Source organism: Loxodonta africana, unplaced genomic scaffold, assembly GCF_030014295.1.
Source record: "Loxodonta africana isolate mLoxAfr1 unplaced genomic scaffold, mLoxAfr1.hap2 scaffold_48, whole genome shotgun sequence".
NCBI lineage: Eukaryota > Metazoa > Chordata > Mammalia > Proboscidea > Elephantidae > Loxodonta > Loxodonta africana.
The window spans coordinates 1493913-1518031 of NW_026975196.1; the positions used below are offsets into that span (position 1 = coordinate 1493913).

At 43.4% G+C, this 24119-nt stretch overlaps 2 long non-coding RNA genes across 2 annotated transcripts in view; one reads left to right on the forward strand and one right to left on the reverse strand.

Annotated features, from left to right (window-relative positions):
- The window catches only part of LOC135229722 (uncharacterized), a 202998-nt gene that overhangs the window by 14861 nt on the left and 164018 nt on the right, over positions 1-24119 (reverse strand). The window lies entirely within an intron of this gene.
- Positions 4996-24119, forward strand: part of LOC135229723 (uncharacterized) — a 57221-nt gene continuing 38097 nt past the window's right edge. The window contains exon 1 of the long non-coding RNA XR_010320399.1: positions 4996-5105. This is a non-coding gene — a long non-coding RNA (uncharacterized LOC135229723). The remainder of the gene's footprint in view (positions 5106-24119) is intronic.

Here is a 24119-nt window from a genome sequence, read left to right on the forward strand (position 1 = left end):
CTTGCTCTCCCCCTAATGAGTCAGTCCTTCCAGTCTCTCCTTTCGTGACAATTTTGCCAGCTTCCCTCTCTCTCTATCCTCCCATCTCCCCTCCAGACATGAGATGCCAACACAATCTCAAGTGTCCACCTGATATAATTAGCTCACTCTTCATCAGCATCTCTCTCCCCCTCACTGTCCAGTTCCTTTCATGTCTGATGAGTTGTCTTCGGGGATGGTTCCTGTCCTGTGCCAACAGAAGGTTTGGGGACCATGGCCGCCAGGATTCCTCTAGTCTCAATCAGACCATTAAGTATGGTCTTTTTATGAGAATTTGGGGTCTGCATCCCACTGATCTCCTGCTCCCTCAGGGGTTCTCTGTTGTGCTCCCTGTCAGGGCAGTCATCTATTGTGGCCGGGCACCAACTAATTCTTCTGGTCTCAGGATGATGTAGGTCTCTAGTTCATGTGGCCCTTTCTGTCTCTTGGGCTCTTAGTTGTCGTGTGACCTTGGTGTTCTTCATTTTCCTTTGCTCCAGGTGGGTTGAGACCAATTGATGCATCTTAGATGGCCGCTTGTTAGCATTTAAGTCCCCAGACGCCACATTTCAAAGTGGGATGCAGAATGTTTTCATAATAGAATTATTTTGCCTATTGACTTAGAAGTCCCCTTAAACCATGGTCCCCAAGCCCCCGCCCTTGCTCCGCTGACCTTTGAAGCATTCATTTTATCCCAGAAACTTCTTTGCTTTTGGTCCAGTCCAATTGAGCTGACCTTGCATGTATTGAGTGTTGTCATTCCCTTCACCTAAAGCAGTTCTTACCTACTAATTAATCAGTAAAAAAACACTCTCCCTCCCTCCCCCCCCCCGTGAAATATTTCATAGTTTGGAGGAATCTGGAGGGCATTATGTTGAGTGAAATTAGTCAGTTGCAAAAGGACAAATATTGTATGAGACCACTATTATAAGAACTCAAGAAATAGTTTAAACAGGGAAGAAAATATTCTTTGATGGTTATGAGGGTGGGGAGAAAGGGAGGGAGAAGGATATTCGCAAATTTAGATAGTAGACAAGAACTATTTTAGGTGAAGGGAAAGACAACATACAATAAAGGAGAGGTCAGCATAACTGGACTAAATGAAAGGCAGTTTCCTGAATAAACCAAATGCTCCAAAGGTCAGAGTAGCAGGGGCAGCAGTTGGGGGACCATGTTTTCAGAGGACATCTAGGTCAATTGACATAATAAAATCTATTAAGAAAACATTCTGCATCCCACTTTGGTGAGTGGCGTCTGCAGTCTTAAAAACACTATCAAGCGGCCATCTAAGATGCATCAATTGGTCTCAACCCACCTGGAGCAAAGGAGAATGAAGAACACCAAAGATACAAGGTAATTATGAGTCCAAAAGACAGAAATGGCCACGTAAATCCAAGACTACATCAGCCTGAGACCGGAAGAACTAGATGGTGCCCATCTACAACCGAAGACTGCCCCGACAGGGAATGAAACAGAGTATCCCTGACGGAGCACGAGAGCAGTGAGATGCAGACCTCAAAGTCCCATAAAAAAATCAGACTTAATGATCTGACTGAGACTAGAGGAACCCTGGAGGTCATGGTCCCCAGACCTTCTGTTGGCCCAAGACTGGAACCATTCCCAAAGCCAACTCTTCAGACAGGGATTGGACTGGATTATAGGATAGAAAAAATAGTGGTGAGGAGTGAGTTTCTGGTCTCAAGTGGACACATGAGACTATGTGGGCAGCTCCCGTTTGGAGGGGAGATGAGAAGGCAGAGGGGGACAGAAAGTGGCTGACTGGACACGGGGAATACAGCGTTGAGAGGAGTGTGCTGTCTCATTGGTGGGAGAGGAACTAGGAGTACATAGCAAGCTGTATACTAATTTTTGTATGAGAGACTGACTTGATTTGTAAAATTTCACTTAAAGCACACACACAAAAGATGGAAAGAATACACAGAGTCACAGTACCAAAAGAAATGGTCAATTTTCAGTCGTTTCATGAGGTGGCATATGATCAAGAACTGGTAGTAGTGAAGCAAGAAGTCCAAGCTACACTGAAGACACTGGCGAAAAACAAGGCTCCAGGAGCTGACAGAATACCCACTGAGTTGGTTCAACAAACAGATGCAGCACTGTAGATGCTCACTCCACTATGCAAAGAAATTTGGAAGCTAGCTACCTGGCCAACAGACTGCAGGAGACGCACGTTTGTGTCCATTCCAAAGAAAAGCGATCCAACAGAATGTGGAAGTTATCAAATGTAAATCATAGTATTAGTAAATATGGTAAACAAAGAAACTCTATCTATTCTACACTGAATATGACATTCTATCCCCAGGAGATCTAGTGAGTTTATGATGTTGTTGTTAGGTGCTGTTGGGTCAGTTCCAACTCATAGCAGCCCTATGTACAACAGAACGAAACAGTGCCCAGCCCTGGGCCTTTCTCATTGCTATGTCTGAGCCCACTGTTGCAGCCACCGTCTCAATCTGTCTCATTGAGGATCTTTGTCTTTTTCACTGACCCTCTACTTTACCAAGCACGATGTCTTTTTCCAGGGACTGATTCCTCCTGATAATATGTCCAGAGGACGTGAGACCAAGTCTTGCCACCCACCTTTCTAAGGAGCATTCTGGCTGTACTTCTTCCAAGACAGGTGTGTTCATTCTTCTAGCAGTCCATGGTATATTCATTATTCTTCACCAACAACATAATTCAAGTTTCAGTTCTTTTGTCTTCCTTATTCATTGTCCAGCTTTAGCATGCATATGAGGCGATTGAAAATATCATGGCTTGGTTCAGGCACACCTTAGTCCTCAAAGTGACATCTTCAATTTTTAACACTTTAAAGAGGTCTTTTGTAGCAGATTTGTCCAATAAAATATGTCATTTGATTTCTTGATGGCTGCTTCCATGGGTGTTGATTGTGGATCCAAGTAAAATGAAATCCTTGACAACTTCAGTATTTTCTGTTTATTGTTCCAGTTGTGAGGATTTTTGTTTTCTTTATGTTGAAGTGTAATCCATACTGAAGGCTGAAGTCTTTGATCCTCATCAGCAAGCGCTTCAAGTCTTCTTCATTTTCAGTAAGCAAGGTTGTGTCATCTGCATGTCTAGGCTGTTAATGAGTCTTCCTCTAATCCTGATGCCCCTTCTTCTTCATATAATCCAGCTTCTTGGACTGTATGGATTATATGTTTTTTTAAAGACACTGAGTTTTTGGTAATTTACTATGGCAGCCCTAGAAAATGAATACAGAGCCCTTCACCAAGAACAAGTCAAGTTAGCACCAAAAATGCTCCTGTAAGGGTAGCCACGTAACATGAGACATGGCAGTTTTAAAAAGTATGAAGTAAAACTCTCAGCTTTGACAGACAAAGAGCTCCTCTAAGACTAAGTTCACTGCTGTTGAGTCGATTCTATCTCATAGCGACCCTAAAGGACAGAGTAGAATTGACCCACAGGGCTTCCAAGGAGTGGCTGGTAGATTCGAACTGCTTGAATAAGTATTGTGAAAAAATACAACCCTGACACACAACTTTTCTGAGCTTAGTATTAAAACAAAACAAAACAAAGTCGCTATCGAGTGGATTCTGACTCATAGGGACCCTATAGGACAGAGTAGAGCTTCCCCACAGGGTTTCCAAGGAGCGACTGGTAGATTCAAACTGCAGACCTTTTGGTAGCACCCAAATGCATAATCATCGCACCACCAGTGGCTTTCAAATCAGCTATAGGCTGATGATCTCCAAATTCTTAGAACCTGGAAAACTACTCTACCTCAGAGTGGTATCCACAGCTGGGAACTGTTCTCCACACTTGGATGACCTCAGACATCCAAATCTAACATGTCCAGAAAAAATCTTTTGGTCATTTTCTCAAGTTTGTTCCTCCATGGTTTTCCACATGGTAGAGAATGGCTCTGGTGACCATGCTCTCATGGTAGCCTGAATTCTAGAAGTCACCTTTGATTCTCCATTCCCCTCATCCCGTACGTCTGATCCACCAGCAATTCTTGGCAGCTCAAGCTCCAAAGTACACCTCAAGCCTGCCCACTGTTCCCACCTGCACTACCACCATCACTCCTCACCCTGACCACTGCAGAAGCATCCTGACTGGTCCTCTGTATTTGCTGTCTTCAAGTTCTCCTGGGCTACAGTTAATTCCTGGGACACATTCTTTCTCAAGACCATTGAACAATAGAAGGAGAAGGGCATTTAGTTGTATGCTACCTCCTCCGCTTGAGCTGCACGCCCCTCAGAAATCACTTTTCACTGTCCACTCTATAATGTCTCTATTCCAATTTCCTGTCTTTGGCCGCACTGCTTTGATAGCGTGCATGGATGTGTGCTTCAGGGGTCATGTAGACAGCTGCTTGGAGGAATTTTTCTTAGTACAATCATGGTTGTGTGCCATCAAGAGATTCTGACTCATATCAACCCTGTACGACAGCTTAGAACTGCCTCACAAGGTTTCCTAGGTTGCAGTCTTTATGGCGCAGCCCTGGTGGCACCGTGGTTAAGAGCTCGGCTGCTAACCAAAGGGTGGGCAGTTCGAATCCACCAGTTGGTTCTTTGCAGAAAGACATGGCAGTCTGCTTCTGTAAAGACTTACAGTCTTAGAAACCCTATGGGGCAGTTCTGCTCTGCCCTATAGGGTCACTATGAGTCGGAATTGATTCAACAGCAACTGGTTTGGATTTTGTTTGGTTAGAATCTTTATGGGAGCCCATCTCCAGATCTTTTCAACTTCTGAGCTGGTGGGTTCCAACGGCCCACCTTTCAGTTAGCCAAGCACTTAACCGTTGCACCTCCAATACTTAACTCTGCGCCGGAGAGGGCCCTCTCCTGACGTCTCCTGTCTCCTCACCCCGTACACCTAGGCCTTGTCCTTGCTTCTAGACCCCACCCTCCCCTCTGGAGGCCCAACCCCCCCACGCCCGCCCCACACCCGGGCCGCTGGGCGGGGCCGGCAGCCATGTTCCTCGCCGTCCAGCCAGTTACTCCCGGAAGTGCTGGGACGGGTGGTGAGGGGCCCGGGCAGGTGGCGCGCCTTACAGCGGACGGTGTTCGTGCTGCTTTCTGTGCTGTATTTTCTGAAAGGTATGAAACTCCGGCAGCTGGGTGGAGGGACCCGCTCCCAGACTGAACAAGCCCGGCCCCTCGAAGGTGTGGAGGGAAGGCGCCAGGAGGGCGGGTCCCAGTCCCAGCAGTCCGTGGGCTCCAGAGGTTGGGGAGTCCGGACGTTGGGTTAGCAGCTGGCATCGCCCCCTCCGGGGTACCCCGTCCCGAGTGATCCCCAGGGGCGGATGCGGCGCGGGGGCGGGCGGACGCAGCCACTCTAGGGGCTGCAAGAGGGAGCCTCTGGCCCGGGAGACTCAGCTGGTCTGCGAATTTGCATCCCCGTGGATTTGCGGGGGGGGGGGTCTAGCCGCGGGATCCAGCTGCGGAGTGCCCTCGGGCCTGGGGGCTTGAAGGGCTTGGGGAGAAAGGCTGTGTCCAGGGCTGCGCCAAGGTCCCTACTCTGCCCGGGGAGGGTTTGCGGGCCAAGCTGGGGGATGGGCGCCTGTCCCCCCGCCCCCCACCTGCTCCCTGTGCCAGGGGGGAAACCAAGGCCCAGAGTTCGCCCGGGGGGGTGAGATTCCAGACTGAGGGCGGGGCACTCGCCCCCATTCGTCCTCCCACCTCCACCAGACTCCGTAGGGTGCCAGGGACAGGGGAGAGAGGGATCCCCCGCCCAAGGCCATGCTGCCCCTTATTGTTTTGGGTGCTGTGCCTGGGAGGCTGAGGCACCCCGCGCCCGCGCCCGCGCCGGCTGGTCTACTCTCCGGGCTGGGTCGTCGGCTTGGCCCCGGCCCCACCTGGAAAGGAAGGGGTCCTGGGAATCTGTGGAGCAGCGTGGGGATCCTACTCCTTGTGGATGCAGCAGCGATTCAGTGTCTGTTAACAGTGTGGATGCCGGGTCCCGCTCCCCCTCTGGGTGCCGGGGGTGGGGGTAGCAGGAAGGGGTCCTGAGCAACCAGGTCGTTTGTTAACTTAAACATTTGTGCGGCGCTGTGTACCGGTCGCTGTGGACGCGATCTCTGGTGCTGAGGGGATTTGAGGGTTCCTCACACTGGCGGGATTTGGAGCCTCTACCCTGGTGGCAGTGGGTTCAGTGGGTTACCCTGGTGGCGTAGTGGTTAAGTGCTAAGGCTGCTAGCCAAACGATTGGCAGTTCGAATCCACCAGGCGCTCCTTGGAAACTCTGTGGGGCAGTTCTACTCTGTCCTATTGGGTCGCTGTGAGTCAGAATTGACTCCACGGCAGCGTGTTTTTTTTTTTTTTTTTTTTTTTTACGTTGGAGGAGATTAGGTGTCTCTCGGGCTGACTTTTGAAGGTCTGGAGCTGGCCGTTTATGAGGGTTTATAAGGGTTTTAAGCGCTCCGGCCATGGGCACCAACCCGATCTTCCAGCCCCTGCGGACGGACTGCCCCCCCCCCGCCCCGGGGGGATTGGCTGCTCTGGGACCCCGATCCCAGAGGGCAGTGAGAAGCTGACAAACGTGAGTGATGCCCTGCAGGCTCCAGTCGGCGGGGCAGCCCTGCTCACACGGTCTCAATACGGGCAGTCGGCTTCGTGCTTGGGGGGTGGTTTCCGGATGTTCACTCGTGTCCCCCCACCCCGTGCAGGGCGACAACTCTGCTCTGGACGGGGACCTAGTAGAGGCCTGCAGGGCATCAGGGTGTGGAGGGGCAGAGCTTGGGCGGGGAGGGCGCGGCCCTGCAGGTTCCTGTACGTGACCACGGCAGGGGGATGCGGGTCCTGAAGGCTGGGCCTGGTCGAGGACCCACTAGGTCTCGCAGAAGGAGTGGGTTAGGATAATAACAGCATTAATGGGAGTATTGAGAGAGCGCCCTGGGGCGTTGGGTCCCTCGGGAAGAAAAGCTTCTGCTATCGCCACTGGAGCGGTACCCAGGTCGGTCCCGGCTTAGGTCCAGGAGGTTCCCATACTCAGAGGGCCTGGTGGGCAGAACAGAACCGGCGGTGCGCACGCCCTCTCGCGGCCTTGCACCGAATCGCTGAAGTTTAGTGACAGGCGATTCTAAGCCATGGTTTTGGAACTGAATAGTGAAGCAGAGCAAAGAAATGATGCAGTGCCTTGATGGAACCGGTGGAGACAACAAGAAGCAAAGCACAGCTCAAACTTCAAAATTCCACTGAGTGTTAGTACGATTTGGAGGGAGAAAATAGACGGAGAGTCGAGAGGCCCAGAGATGCAGAAGGGTTGGAGGATTAGGGTTAGGGGTTAGGGTTTGGTGCTAGGGGTCCAGGTTTGGGGGTTAGAGGTTTGGGAGTCAGGTTTAGGGGTATAGGTTTTAGGTGGTTGGGGGTTGGGGTTAGGGCTGGGGTTACTAGGCTAGGGCACAAGTGGTTTAGGGTTAGGGTTAGAGTGAGGCTGAGGTTGATTCCCAGTCTTGTGTACCGTCTCTTCCTTCACCAGAGTTACCACATATGTGTCGTTTAGTTGGAAACCCTGATGGCGTAGTGGTTAAGAGCCACCGGTGCTAACCAAAGGCCTGCAGTTCAAATCCACCAGGCGCTCCTTGGAAACTCTATGGGGCAGTTCTAATCTGTCCTATAGGGTCGCTATGAGCTGGAATCAACTCGACGGCGGTGGGTTTGGTTTTTTTGGTTATTGTTTAGTTGGCTTTTCTCTACCCACTCTTCGTCTCCCTAGTGAACATCAAAGATTGTTTCTGTGCGTAAATGTTTTCATGATAGTGGTCACTTACTCTATATGTCGTTTTGTGATTGACTTAGTGTGATGCGCTCCAGATTCATCCATGGTGTGAGATGTTTCGGAGATTCATCATTGGTCTTTACTGTCGTGTAGTGTTCCACTGTGTGTATGTACCGTAGTTTGTTTATCCGTTCCTCTGTGGATGAGCACTTAGGTTGTTCCCATCTTTTTGCTACTGTGAATAATGTTGCAGTGAACACGGGTGTGCATATGTCTATTCCTGTGACTGCTCATGGTAACCCTGGTGGCTAGTGGTTAAGTGCTATGGCTGCTAACAAAAAGGGTTAGGGTTTGGGCTTAGGGATGTTAGGGTTAGGGTTGTTAGAGTTAGAGTCCTTAGGGTTTGGTTTAGGGGTTGGGGTTTGGGGGTTAGAGTTTAGGGTTGGGTTTTTTGGTTAGGGTTTTTGGGTTGGGGTTAGGTGTTAGGTTTAGGGTTTGAGGTTAGAGTTTGGAGTTACAGGTTAGGTGTTAGGGGTTGCAGTTTGGGGTTTAGGGTTTTGGGGGTTTAGGGTTTTGTGGTTTAGTCATTAGGGTTTGGGTTAGGTTTTAGGGATTTAGGTTTAGGCTTGGGGTTGGGTTTGTTTGGGATTTGTGGGTTGGGGTTAGAGGGTGGGTGTTAGAGGGTTGGGGTTTAGAGTTTGGGGGTTAGAGATTGAGGGAGTCAGGGTGAGGGGTTAGAGGGTGAGGGGGTTAGAGGTTGAGAAGATTATAGAGTGAGGGAGTGAGAAGGTGAGGGTGTGAGGGGGTGAAGGTTAGGGTTTAGGGTTAGAGGGTTTAGGCTTAGGGTTCAGAGGCTTAGGGTTGGGGGTTAGGGTTTGGGGGTTCAGAGGTTGGGGTTGGTGTTGTGGTTAGGGTTAGAGGGTTAGGGTTAGAGGGTTAGGGGTATAGTTTAGAGGTTTAGGGTTACTGGTTAGGGCTAGGGTTTAGGGGTTCAGGTTTAGGGGTTTGGGATGGGTTTGGGGTAAAGTTTTAGGGTTTAGGGTTAGAGGGTTAGGTTTAGGGCTTAGGGCTTAGAGTTTAGGGTTTTAGGACTTAGGGTTTAGGGCTTAGGGCTTAGAGCCTAGGGTTTAGGCCTTAGGGTTTAGGGTTTAAGGCTTAGAGTGAGGGTTAGGGCTGGGGGCTGGGGTTAGGGTGTAGGTTTTAGGGTTTAGAGTTAGGGTATTAGGGTTAGATGACTTAGGCTTTAAGTTAGGGTTTAGGGGTTAGTGGTTGGGGTTAAGGGTGTTAGTGTTTAGGGTTTTGGCATTTAGGATGTTAGGGTTAAATGTGTTAGGGCTAAGGGTGTTAGGGTTTCGCGTGTTAGGGTTTTAAGTGTTATGGTTTAGGGTTTAGGGTTGTGTTAGGGTTAGGCTTAGGCTCATTCTTAGGTTTAGGGCTAGGGATTTGAGGTTTAGTGTTTGGGGTTGGGTTTGGGGGTTGGGGTTAGAGGGTTAGGGTTAGAGGGTTAGAGTTAGAGGGTTAGGGTTTTGGGTTAGGGTTTCAGGTTAGCATTAGAGGGTTAGGGTTCGAGGGTTAGGGCTAGAGTAGTTAGGGTTAGGGTCGTTAGGGTTAGGGTTGTTAGGGTTAGGGTGGTTAGGGTTTAGGGTTAGGTGTTAGGGTTTAGGGCTTACGGTTAGGTTTTGGGTTTCGGCTTTGGGGCTTGAGGTTTGGGTTTAGGGTTTCGGGCTTAGAGTATAGGGTTTAGTGTGTATGGTTTTTGTGTGTAGTGTTTTGGGGTGTAGGTGTTTAGATTGTAGGGTTTAGGGTATATGGTTACGGTTTGGGTTAGGGCTAGAGTTCAGGGTCTTGGTGGTTAGGACCTAAGGGCTTAGGGTCTTAGGGGCTTTGGGGCTCAGGGCTTAGGGGCTAGAGTTAGAGGGCTAAGGCCAGAGGGCCAGAGGGCCAGAGGGCCAGGGTTATGGTTTGATTCCTGGCTGGCAATTTTTTTCCTTCAATATTTTATATAAGTCATCCCATTGCCTTCTTGCCTCCATGATTTCTGCTGAGTAGTCCAAGTTTATTATTATTTACTTTCCTTTGTTGGTGACTTCTTTTATCCCTAGCCTCTCTTAAAATTCTCTTTATATTTGATTTTGGCAAGTTTGATTGTTATATGTCTTGGTCACTTTCTTTTGAGATCTACCGTATGTGGAATTCGATGAGCATCTTTCATGATATCAGGGAAGTTTTCTGCCAACAAATCTTCAACAGTTCCCTCTGTATTTTCTGTTAGCCCTCCCTGTTCTGGTACTCCAATCACTCATAGTTATTTCTCTTGATAAAGTCCCACATGATTCTTTGGATTTCTTCATTTTTTAATTTCTTTTCTCTGGTTTCTCTTCAAATATATTGGTCCCAAGTGCTTTATCTTCAATCTCAGTTATTCTGCCTTCCAGTTCTTCAATTGTGCTCTTCTTACTTTCTGCTGAGTTTTCTATCTCTGTAATTTTATTGTTTATCTTCTGAATCTCTGATTGCAGTCTCTGTATGGTTTCTTGCAGCCTATTAAATTTTTAATTATATTCTTGAGTAACCTTTTTAATTTCTTCAGCTGCTTTATCTGTGTGTTCCATGGCTTGTTCTGCATTTTGCCTCATTTCCTTCCTGATGTCTTTAAGAGTTCTGTATATTAATCTTTTGTATTCTGCATCTGGTAATTCCAGGATTGCACCTTCATCCAGAAGATTCCTTGAGTCTTTGTTCTGAGAGCTTGTTGAAGCAATCATGGGTCAGCTTTTTTTTTATTTCAATAATTTTTGTTGTGTTTTACGTGAAAGTTTACAAATCAAGCCAGTCTCTCACATGAAAACTTATACACAACTTCTTACATATTCCCAATTACTTTCCCCCCAATGGGAGAGCCCACTCCCTCCTTCCACTCTTTCTTTTTGTGGCCGTTTTGCCAGTTTCTAAGCCCCTCTATCCACCCATCTCCCTTCCAGGCAGGAGATACCAACATTGTCTCAAGTGTCCACCCAAACCAAGTAGCTCACGCCTCACCAGCATCCCTCTCCAACCCATTGTCTAGTCCAATCCATGTCTGATGAACTGGCTTTGGGGATGGTTCCCGTACTGGGTAAACGGAAGGTGTGGGGGCCATGATCACTAGAGTCCTTCCAGTCTCAGTCAGACCATTAAGTCTGGTCTTTTTATGAGAATTTGGGGTCTGCATCCCACTGTTCTCCTGGTCCCTCAAGGGATCTCTGTTATGTTCCCTGTCAGGGCAGTCATTGGTTGTGGCCCGGCACTATCTAGTTCTTCTGGTCTCAGGATGATGTAGTCTCTAGTTCATGTAGTCCTTTCTGTCTCTTGGGCTCGTTATTATCTTATGTTCTTGGTGTTCTGCATTCTCCCTTGATCCAGGTGGGTTGAGAATCATTGATGCATCTGAGATGGCCGCTTGTTAGCATTTAAGACCCGAGACGCCACATTTCAAAGTGGGATGCAGAATGTTTTCTTAGTAGATTTTATTATGCCAGTTGACTTAGATGTCCCCTGAAAACATGGTTCCCAAACATGTGCCCTTGCTTTGCTGACCTTTGAAGCGTTCAGTTTATTTAGGAAACTGCTTTGGTTTAGTCCAGTTGTGCTGACCTCCACTGTGTTGAGTGTTGTCCTTCCATTCACGCATAGTAGTTCTTGTCTATCTCTTTAGTAAATACCCCTCTCCTACTCCCCCTCCCTCCCCCCTCTCATAACAACAAAGGAATATGTTCTTCTCAGTTTAAACTATTTCTCAAGATCTTATAATAGTGGTCTTATACACTATTTGACCTTTTGCAACTAATTTCACTCAGCATAATGCCTTCCAGGTTTCTCCATGTTATGAAGTATTTCACAGATTCGTCACTGTTCTTTACCGATGTGTAGTATTCCATTGTGTGAATATACCATAATTTATTTATCCATTCATCCATTGATGGGCACCTTGGTTGGTTCCATCTTTTTGCTGTTGTAAACAGTGCTGCAGTAAACATAGATGTGCATATATCTATTTGTGTAAAGGCTCTTATTTCTCTAGGATATATTCCGAGGAGTGGGATTGCTGGGTTGTATGGTAGTTCTATTTCTAGCTTTTTAAGGAAGCACCAAATTGATTTCCAAAGTGGTTGTATACCATTTTACATTCCCACCAGCAGTGTATAAGTGTTCCAGTCTCTCCACAGCCTCTCCAACATTTATTATTTTCTGTGTTTTGGATTAATGCCAGCCTTGTTGGAGTGAGATGGAATCTCATTGTAGTTTTGATTTGCATTTCTCTAATGGCTAATGATTGAGAGCATTTCCTCATGTATCTGTTAGCTGCCTGAATGTCTTCTTTAGTGAAGTGCCTGTTCATATCCTTTGCCCATTTTTTAATTGGGTTGTTTGTCTTTTTGTGGTTGAGTTTTAGCAGAGTCATGTAGATTTTAGAGATCAGGTGCCGGGCGGAGATGTCTTAGCTGAAAACTTTTTCCCGGTCTGTAGGTGGTCTTTTTACTCTTTTGGTGAAGTCTTTAGATGAGCATAGGTGTTTGATTTTTAGGAGCTCCCAGTTATCTGGTTTCTCTTCGTCATTTTTAGTAATGTTTTGTATTCTGTTTATGCCATGTATTAGGTCTCCTAATGTTGTCCCTATTTTTTCTTCCATGATCTTTATCGTTTTAGATTTTATGTTTAGGTCTTTGATCCATTTGGAGTTAGTTTTTGTGCATGGTGTGTGGTATGGGTCCTGTTTCATTTTTTGCAGATGGATATACAGGTACGCCAGCACCTTTTGTTAAAAAGACTGTCTTCTCCCCAATTAACTGACACTGGGCCTTTGTCAAATATCAGCTGCTCATATGTGGATGGATTTATATCTGAATTCTCAATTCTGTTCCATTGGTCTATGTGTCTGTTGTTGTACCAGTATCAGGCTGTTTTGACTACTGTGGTGGTATAATTGGTTCTAATATCAGGCAGAGTGAGTCCTCTCACTTTGTTCTTTTTTAGTAATGCTTTACTTATCCACGACTTTTTTCCCTTCCATATGAAGTTGGTGATTTGTTTCTCCATCTTTTTAAAAAATGTCATTGGAATTTGGATCGGAAGTGCATTGTATCTATAGATGGCTTTTAGTAGAATGGACAATTTTACAATGTTGTCTTCCTATCCATGAGCAAGGTATGTTTTTCCAATTACGTAGGTTCCTTTTGTTTTTTTGCAGTAGTACCTTGCAGTTTTCTTGGTATAGCGGTTTTAGTTTTTGGTGAGGTTTATTCCTAAGTATTTTATCTTCTTGGGGGCTGCTCTGAATGGTATTCATTTGATGATTTCCTCTTCAATGTTCTTTTTGTTGATATAGAGGAATCAACTGATTTTGTACGTTTATACTGTAACCTGAAACTCTGCTGAACCCTTCTATTTTAATAATTTTCTTGAGGATTCCTTAGGATTTTCTGTGTATAAGATAATGTCGTTGGAAAATAGAAATAATTTTACTTTTTCCTTACCAATCTGGATGCCCTTTATTTCTTTGTCTAGCCCAGTTGCTCTGGCTAGGACCTCTAGCACAATGTTGAATAAGAGCGGTGATAAAGGGGATTCTGGTCTGTTTCCCCTTCTCAAGGGAAATGCTTTCAGGCTCTCCATTTAGGATGATGTTGGGTATTGGCTTTGTACTAATACCCTTTATTATGTTGAGGAATTTTCCTTCTATTCCTATTTTGCTGAGAGTTTTTATCATGAGTGGGTGTTGGACTTTGTCAAATGCCTTTTCTGTATCAATTGATAAAATTATTTGGTTCTTGTCTTTTTTTATGTGGTGGATTACATTAATTGTTTTTCTAATATTGAACCAACCTTGCATACCTGGTATAAATCCCACTTGGTAATGGTGGATTATTTTTTTGATACGTTGTTGAATTCTATTGGCTAGAATTTTGTTGAGGATTTTTGCATCTATGTTCATGAGGGATATAGGTCTGTAATTTTCTTTTTTTGTGTTGTCTTTAGCTGGTTTTGGTATCAGGGTTATGCTGGCTTCATAGAAGGAGTTAGGTAGTATTCCGTCCTTTTCCATGCTTTGAAATACCTTCAGTAGTAGTGGTAAGTCTTCCCTGAAAGTTTGGTAGAACTTTGCAGTGAAGCCGTCAGGTCCAGGGCTTTTTTTTGTTGGGAGTGTTTTGATTACCTTTTCAATCTCTTTTTTTGTTATGGGTCTATTTAGTTGTTCTACTTCAGTGTGTGTTAGTTTAGGTAGGCAGTGTGTTTCTAGGAATTCATCCATTTTTTCTAGGTTTTCAAATTTGTTAGAGTACAATTTTTTGTAGTAATTTGATATGATTGTTTTAATTTCAGTTGCATGTGTTGTGATATGGCCCATCCCATTTCTTATTCGGGTTATTGGTTTCTTTTCCTGTATTTCTTTAGTCAGTCTGGCCAGTGTTTTATCAATTTTGTTAATTTTTTTCAAAGAAGCAGTTTTTGGCCTTGTTAACTCTTTCAATTGTTTTTCTGTTCTCTAATTCATTTAATTTTGCTGTACTTTTTATTTTTTGCTTTCTTCTGGTGCCTGACAGTTTCTTTTGTTGCTCTCTTTCTCTTTGTTCAAGTTGTAGGAACGGTTCTTTCATTTTGGCTCTTCTTTAATATGTGTGCCTTTATTGATATAAATTGACCTCTGAGCACTGCTTTCACCGTGTCCCAAAGGTTTTCATAGGAAGCGTTTTCAGTCTCGTTGAATTCTGTGAATTTCTTTATTCCCTCCTTAAGGTCTTCCATAACCCAGTCTTTTTTGAGCAGGGTATTGTGCAGTTTCCAAGCATTTGATTTCTTTTCCCTGGTTTTTCTGTTATTGATTTTTACTTTTACGGTCTTTTGTTCAGAGAAGATGTTTTGTAATATTTCAGTGTTTTGCATTCTGCAAAGGCTTGTTTTATGACCTAATATGTGATCTATTCTAGAGAATGTTTCATGTGCACTAAAAAAAAAATTATACTTTGCAGCTGTTGGGTGGAGTGTTCTGTATAAGTCTATGAAGTGAAGTTGTTTAATTGTAACAATTAGATCTTCTGTGTCTCTATTGAGCTTCTGACTGCATTTCCTACCCTTCACCGAGAGTGTTGTGTTGAAGTCTCCTACCATAATTGTGGAGGTGTCTATCTCACTTTTTAATTCTGTTAACGTTTGTTTTATGAATGTTGCGGCTCTATCATTGGGTGCATAAATATTTAATATGGTTGTATCTTCCTGGTAAATTGTCCCTTTAATCATTACGTAGTGTCCTTCTTTATCCTTTGTGGTGGATTTAACTTTAAAGTCTGTTTTGTTGGAAATTAATATTGCCTCTCCTGCTCTTTTTTGATTGTTGTTTGCTTGATATATTTTTATCCGTCCTTTCAGTTTTAGTTTATTTGTGTCTCTAAGTCTAAGGTGTGTCTCTTTTATGCAGCATACAGACTGATCGTGTTTTTTTATCCAGTCTGCAACTTTCTGTCTCTTTATTGGTGAATTTAGTCCATTTACATTAAGTGTAATTATAGATAAGTATGAGTTTAGTGCTGTCATTTTGTTGCCTGTTTTTGACAATTTCATTTTTCCATTTACTTTTTTGTGTTGAGTTTTCTTTGTAGAATGTGTGTTACTCCCTTTTATAGTAGTTGAATTTATTTTGGTGAGTCGTTATGTTTATCTTGGTTTTTATTTTGAAGTATGGAATTGTTAGACCTCATTGTGGTTACCTTAATATTTACCCCAGTTTGACTAAGTAAAAACCTAACTTGTTTCACCCTATATCACCTTGGTTTCCTCTGCATATGTAAGATCTATGCCTCCTGTATTTAGTCCCTCTTTTTTGACTGTTGTAATCTTTTACGTAATGACATCAATGATTCCCTGTTTTGAGTAATTTTTTTTTAATTAATCTTATTTTGTTTTTGTGATTTCCCTATCTGAGTTGATATTAGGATGTTTTGTTCTGTGACCTTGTATTGGTATCTGATATTATTGATTTTCTGACCAAAGAATTTCCTTTAGTAATTCTTGCAGTTTTGGTTTGGTTTTTGCAAATTCTCTAAGCTTGCGTTTATCTGTAAATATCTTAATTTCACCTTCATGTTTTAGAGTTTTGCTGGATGTATGATTCTTGGCTGACAGTTTTTCCTCTTTGAGTGCTCTATATATGTTATCCCATTGCCTTCTTGGCTGCATGGTTTCTGCCGAGTAGTGCAAACTTATTGATTCTCCTTTGTAGGTAACTTTTCGTTTATCCTTGGGTGCTTTTAAAATTTTCTCTTTATCTTTGGCTTTGGCAGGTTTGATGATATGTCTTGGTGATTTTCTTTTGGGATCTATCTTGTATGAGGTTCGATGAGCATCTTGGGTAGATAGCTTTTCATCTTTCACGATGCCAGGGAATTTTTCTGCCATCAGATCTTCCACTATTCGCTCTGTATTTTCTGTTACCCCTCCCTGTCTGGAACTCCAGTCACACGCAAATTATTCTTGATAGAGTCCCCCGTGATTCTTAGGGTTTCTTCATAGTTTTAAATTCTATTATCTGATTTTTCTTCAACTATATTTGTGTCAATTGTCTTATCTTCCAGCTCCCCCACTCTGCATTCCAGTTCCTCGAGTCTGCTCCTCTGACTTCCTATTGAGTTGTCTGATTCTGTGACTTTATTGTTAATCTTTTGGATTTCTGAATGCTATCTCTCTATGGATTCTTACAGCTTATTAATTTTTTCACTATGTTCTTGAATGATCTTTTGGATTTCTTCAACTGCTTTATCCGTGTATACCTTGGTTTTTTTGTAGATTGCCTTATTTCATTTGTGAGGTCATTCCTGATGTCTTGAAGCATTCTGTATACAATTTTTTTTTTATTCTACATTTGGCAATTCTAGGAATGTATCTACATCCGGGAATGATTTTGATTCTTTGATTTGGGGCTTTGTAGAAGCAATCATGGTCAGCTTCTTCATGTGATTTGATGTCGACTGCTGTCTCTGAGCCATCTATAAGATTTTGTAATATTTTCTTTTATATTTGCTCACTGAGTCTTGTTGTTTTGTTTTGTTACAATACACCCACATGGGCTACTAGATTGTGGTATCGTGATTGCTGTAGCTTTTGAATCACTTACGTCCTATTACCAGCTTGCCTGAGCTGTTACCAGGTATATAAGTGTATGAGTCCATTCACTATTCTTGAATAGAATCAGCTCAGGTGTCCTGATAGCTGGTCACCTAGTGTGTGGTGTAGGCTCTCACCTATTATCTTAGAGGAGTAGTGGTGATGGTTGTATGTGCCAGTTTCTATTAGTGGCAGGGGGTCACATTTCGAGGAGGGCAGGATGCTGACAGCCTTCCTTCAAGTGTCAGTGAGGTAGGTGTGGCTCTATTCTCTAGAGTGCTCTGGTGGGTGAGCTCTGCAGCTGTATCTTAGGCACCCAATACTTGGGTAGACGTCACTATTCTCAGACCCCTCTAGCAGGTGGCTAGGTGGTGTGGGTGGAGTTTCAGCCTTCTTTTCGCTGGTGTGGACCAGTGAGGGCTCTGTTTAATAGGTACAGAGGTATCTGACCTCCAAAACTTGCCTTTCCATTGCTGAGCTAAAACAATTATGGTCAGATCTCTATCAGAATTGCCTCTGCATTATAATAGCCACCTAGTTACCTGTAGGGTGAAAGCCAAAGACTATGGGTCTCTTAATGCCTGGATGGAGCTGATTCTGTATTGTTAATTGCAGCTTAGGGAAGTCAGGGAAGGATTTTTTCTTTGATTGTTAAATGGTACTTTTCTCAGGCCAGGAGAATGGGTTAGAAAAGAAAGAAGAAAAAAAAAATCGAGCAGTGCACTTCACTCTCTGGCACAGGGAATTCCAGTCTTAATGAAGCTGGCTGGGGCAATGAGGGGTGGAATCAGATATATAGAAGAGAGTAGCCTGGCAAAATATACAAAGTTACTTATGTTGTTTGGTGAGGACTGTTTTTTCTGAGATTCCAGAGCGTTGTGTAGCTTGCGTGTGCTGGCTGTATCCCTGCTGAGACTGTCCCAGAGGGTTAGGGTTAGCGTCCATGCTCACACCATCTCAGGAAGCCACAATCAGCTCCCCTACACTTAGTCCAACACCCAGCACCAAGGTTTCCTTTCTGGGGCGCTGCACTCCAGGCTCCAAAACCAGTTGCTGCTTCCCCGTGGTTTTTCATTTCCCTGCCAGCCGCGTCTGTGTGGAGCCTGTGTGTGCTGCCTGGGTCCCCTCTGAGGTTGGTCCTGAGGTTAGGCCTACATCCGTGCTTCCCTGTCTCAGTAAGCCACAATCAGCCCCACCACTCTGACACCAGGAAACCGCGAGGGCTCAATGCTGTGGCGTGGGACTCTGGCTCCGGAAGCGGTCGCTGCTGCAGTGTGGCTTTTCACTCCCCTGTCACTCAGGTCAACTCCTTAGCTCTGTGTTTGATGGTCAGGGTTTGTAGATTGTCCTTTATGTAATTAATTCACTTGTTTTTTCAAGTCTTTGTTTCAAGAGGGATAAGCGGAAGCTTCTACCTAGTCAGCCATCTTGGTCCTGCCCCCGTGTCTGCCTCTTTATGTGATTTGATATTGACTGTTGTCTCTGAGCCATCTATAAGTTATTGTATTAGTTTGTTTTATGCTTGCTTTTTGTATCCTAGCTTCTTCCTTTGTTTAGTTTTGGTATACCCAGATAAGCTGCTTGAGTGCGTTAGGTTGATTATTTTCACCTTTGAAGCTCTAATGTACTATCACCAGATGGCTAGCACTGTTACCAGGTATAGGAGCCTAGGAGTTCATTTATTTTTCTTGTATGGATTCAACTCAGGTGCCCAGGTAGTTGGTCATAAAGTGTGTGGTACAGGCTCTGTCCTACAGTCTTAGAGGGGCAGGGGTTATTGGTGTAGGCAGAAGTATCTGGCTGCAGTAGGGGGTCAGGCTCTGATCAAGGCAGGGGTCTGACAGCTGTGCTCTGAGTGTCTGTGAGGAAAGTGCATCCCTGTTCTGTAGAGCACACGGGTGGGTTCTGCAGAAGGGCGGTGGGTACCCAATGCTTTTGGTTGTAAGTTCTGGGCGGTACTACTTACCCTTGGAGCCCTGTCACAGGTGGCCAGGTATTGTGGGTGGAGCCACCAGTCCTTAGGCCCCTGATGTGGGTAGGTGAAGACCCTGTTTAATAGGCAAAGCAGTGTCAAACATCAAACACCCATCTTTCCACCGTCCAGCTGAAACCATTGCAGTCTGGCAACAAGGGCCTATTCTCCTGAAATGGGCCCACGCAGGTCCATGCTGGGGTGAAAAATATTCAAAGCCCATGGACCGTTTGTGCCTGAACAAGAGCTACTTCTGTCCTGAGCTCCCCAGCTTAATTGAGCTGGCAGATTATCTTTCCCCCAGTTGTGAACTTATACCTTCTTCAAGGACGGAAGAATGGCTCAGAGTGCTACCGGGGCCTATCTCAGGCCCAGGGAAGTTGACGGCCACTGAAACCGGCTTGGGAGTTTGAGGAGTGGTAAAATAAACACAAGTAATTAGCTTTTGCCGAGAGTGCCATTCTTCTCTTGTTCTGGAGGTGTGAGTAGTCTGTGCAACTAGCTGTCTTTCCCTGAGTGAAGCGCCTCTGGAACGCTACTGCCAGCCTCACTGCAGTCGCTCCAGGGAATGGTGCCTGAGGGTTCCTGGCAATTCAGGTCCAGTAACTCCTCTCCCCTTCCAAATAGTCTCTCCCTCCCCCTGCCGTTGAGTCCATTTTCTAACTTTGCCTTTGATGTTCAGGGTTCCTAGCTTGTCATAAATATAATCGCTTCACTTGTTTTTTCGGGTCTTTTTTGTAAGAGGGATCACTGGCAGCATCTCCCTACTCTGCCATCTTGGCCTCGCCTCTCTAATATAATCAACAATTTTTTTTAAAAAGAAAGAAAAGAGTGAAACCTGTAGAAACAACAAATAACAGAATGAGATCCACAGAAAAACTAGATATTTGAACTATCAGACAAAGACAGTGAAATAACTCTATTATGTTCAAAGAAATAAAGGCAAGACTTAGAAATTTGGCAAAAAACTAGAAACTACGAAAAAGATCAACTTAGAAAGTCAACTGAAAACTATAGCTGAAGTTAAAATCTTAATGTATGTATATAACAGCAGATTACAAATGCTGAAGAGAGATTTAGTGAACTGGAAGACATGTTGGAAGAAAATACAGGCAAAGACAAAAGGAAAAATATATATAATATAAAAAGGAATAAGATACAGAGAATACAATGAGAATATCTAGCATAAAATACTTTAAGAAGGAAGAAAAAGAATGAGGCAGAAAAACTGAGATCATGGCTGAGAATTTTCCTCAAATGATTAAAGATATCAAGTCACAGATTCTAGAAGACTTACAAAACCCAAACCAAAAAAAAAAAAAAAAAAAAAGAACAAAGCCACTGCTGTCAAGTTGATTCTGACTCAAAGCGACCCTACAGGACAGAGTAGAACTGCCCCGTAGAGTTTCCAAGGAGCGCCTGGTGGATTCGAACTGCTGACCTTTTGCTTAGCAGCCGTAACGCTTAACCCCTACGCCACCAGGGTTTCCTCATAAGACCCATGTAGGGTAAATACAAAGAAATTCATAGTAGGACTGCTGAAGCTAAAGACAAAAAACCCCACAAAAAGCAAATAATTGAACACTACTAAAAGATTATCTTTAAAGGACAAACAAAGAAACTGACCGATGACTTCTGTACAGAAATAGTGAAAACCGTAAGACAATAAGATGGTATATTTAAATTACAGAGAGAAAATCCATGGCAACCCAGAACTCTATGCTGAGGAAAAACATCCTTCATGAACGAGCAAAGACCTTTTGTTTTCAGACAAACAAAACCTAGATAAGTTAACATCAGCATGCCCACATTAAAGAAAATTCCAAAGGTATTCTTCAAGCAGAAAGAAAATAGGGTAAAAGGCTTAAGATGCAAGAAGGAATGAAAGTTAATGAAATGGGTAAAAATAGAGGATTACTGACTGCATAACATAATAAGAATAGACTTTATTGGGTTTAAAATATGTAAGAAATTAAAATGTATGATAACGACAGCATTTTGACTTTTATGGCTTTATGGTCAGGAAACATGCTGTGTAATATTTTGATGTCTTGGATTCTGTTAATGCTTGCTTTGTGGCCTAATACGTGGTCTATTCTCAAGAATGCTCCATGAGCGTTAGAAAAGAAAGTTTACTTGACTACCGTTGGGTGAAGTGTTATGTTTAAGTCTATGAGATCAAGTTGGCTGATTGTGGTATTTAGGTCTTCCGTGTCTTTATTGAGCTTGTTTATGGATATCCTGTCTGTCATCAGAAGCGGTATGTTGAAGTCTTCGACTATTATTGTGGAGCTATTTCTCTTTTCAATGCTGTTTGAGTTTGTTTTATGTGTTTTGGAGCCCTGTCATTGGGTATGTAAGTATTTATTATGATTTTGTCTTCCTGGTATATTGACCCTTTAATCATTATATAGTGTATTTCCTTTTCCTTTGTGGCGGATTTTACTTTAAAGCCTGTTTTATCAGAGATTAATATTGCCACTCTTATTTTTTATTGTTGTCTGCTTGATATATATATATATATATATTTCCATTCTTTGAGATTTAGTTTGTTTATGTCTTTGAGTCTATGGTGTGTCTCTTGCAGTCTGCATACAGACGGATCATGTTTTTTAATCCATTCTGCTACTCTCTGTCTCCTTATTGGTGCAATTAAACCATTTACCTTTATCATAATTATTCATAGTTATGAGTTTAGTGCTGTCATTTTCTTCTTTTTTGTGAATGTCTTGTTGACATTTTCCTTATTCCACTTAATTTTCTCTGTTGAGTCATTGTTCTTTGTGCATTTTCTTTTCATCCTCTTCATTTTTGTTGCCTTTGTATTTACTGCTAATTAATTTTTTCTGTGCTGAATCGTTTTTCTTTTTAGTCTTTCATCTTTTTCCTTGTTGTTGCTTTTGTATTTGCCGAAAATTTATGTTTTCCTTGTTTTAATGTGTAGGATTGTTAGTTTCCTTTGGGTTACCTTAACATTTACCTCTGTTTTTCTAAATTTAAACCAATCTTTTATTTCTTTATATCGTCTTGACTTCCTCTCCATATGAAAGATCTATGACTACATTATTTAGTCCCTCTTTTTTCTCTTAATGTTGTCATCTTTTACAGATCGATGTCTCTGTTTCTACATTTTCAGTGTTTTAGCTTTGATTTATTTGTGACATCCCTACGTGGGTTGATATCTGGTTGTTCTGTCCCGTGTTCTAGTCTTGGGTTGTTAGCTGATGTTATTGATTTTCTAACTGGAGAACTCCCTTTATTATTTCTTGTCATATTGGTTAGGTTTTTAAAAATTCCCTAAACTTCTGCTTATCTGGAAATGTCCTAATTTTACTGTCACATTTGAGGGACAGTTTTGCTGGATATATAGTTCTTGGCAGGCAATTTTTTTTTTTTTTTCCTTCAGGGCTTTGTATATGTCCTTCTTGCCTGCATGGTTTCTGCTGAGTAGTCCGAGCTTAGTCTTACTGACCCTTCTTTATAGGTGACTTTTTGTTTATCCCTAGCTACTCTTAAAATTCTCTCTTTATATTTGGTTTTGGCAAGCAAGATTATTATATGTCCTGGTGACTTTATCTTGGCATCTACCTTGGGTGAGGTTCAGTAAGCATCTTGGATAGATATCTTCTTATCTTTCACAAGATCAGCGAAGTTTTTAGCCAAGAAGTCTTCAACAATTCTCACTGTGTTTTCTGTTATCCCTCCACCCCCTGCCCCGATTCTGGTGTTCCAATCACTCTCGATAGAATCCCGCATAATTCTTAGAGTTTCTTCAATTTAAAAAAATTACTTTATCTGATTTTTCCTCAAATAAGTTGGCATCAAGAGCTTTATCTTCAGTCTCACTAATTCTGACTTCCAGTGCCTCAATTCTGTTCCTCTCATTTTCTATTGGGTTGTCTAATTCTGAAACTTTATTGTTACTCTTTTGGATTTGCTTGCTGTCTTTCTATGGATTCTTGCAGCCTGTTACATTTGTCATTATACTCTTGTGTAACTTTCTTAAGTTCCTCTATTGTTTTATCTGTGTGTTCCTTGGCTTGTTCTTCGTTTTGCCTGATCTCCTCCTGGATCTCTTGAAGGGCTCGGTCTATTAATCTTTTAAATTCTACCTGCAGTAATTCCTGGAATTTTTTTTCATTTGGAAGTTTTCTTGATTTGTTGTTTTGGGAGCTTCCTGAATCCATCATGGTCTGCCTCTTTATGTTATTTGATATTTACACTTGTCTCTGAGCCATCAATGAGTTATTATATTCATTTATTTTATGTTTGCATACTGAGTCGGAACCTACTTGATGGCACTGGGTTTGGTTTTGTTGTTGTTGTATTGTGTCCTAGTTTCTTGTTTTATTTTAATATGCCCAAATAGGCTGCTTGGTTGAGCTAGTTTGATTATTGGCACCTTTGAAGCTCTTACATCCTGTCACCAGGTGATCAGAGCTGTTACTAGGTATGTGAGCCTAGGAGCCCTTTTACTTTTCTTGTATGGATTCAGCTCAGTTGTCCACATAGTCGGTCACCAAGTGTGTGGTTTAGGCTCTCACCTACAGTCCTGCATATAGACAGGGTTGATTGGTGTAGGTACAGGTGTCTGGCTACTATGGGGGGAATGACTGCCCCTGAGTGTCTGGGAGGAAAGCATGTCCCTGTTCCCTAGAGCACATAGGTGTGTGGGTTTTGCAGCCAGACCATGGTCACCCAATGCTGTTGGTTGTAAGGACTGGCATTCACCACTTATTCTTGGACTCCTGAATTGGGTGGCTAGGTGACGTGGGTGGAGCCACCAACCCTCAGGTCACTGATGTGGGTAGGTGAGGACCCTGTTTAATTGGCAGAACATTGTCAAATATCCCAAACCTGCCACTCCACTTTATAGCTGATACAGTTGAAAACAGGCTTCAGGTATATACCCTGTTGTAGTGTGCTAATGAGGGCTTATGCTGTTGAAATGGGCCCACACAGGTCTATGCAAGGGTGAAAGGCACTCAGAGTCTTTGGACCCCTTATGTCTGTGACTTCCCTGAGTTCCTGGCTTAGGGAAGCTGGCAGATTATTTTTTGTTGTTTGTTCCTGCTCCAGGGCATGTGATAGTTCCTACTTCTGGCCCAGGGGACCCAGAAATAGCTGAAGCTGGTCTAAGACTAAAAACAGAGAGGGAGGAAGCAGATAAATGGGAGAGATGTTCTTCCCAAAGGGGATGATTTTTGATTTGTGTGGCATTTTAAATGCATGTACTTATCTTTTGCCAACTTAGCACTGCTTTTCACTGGTTCTGGAGGCTTGTGTA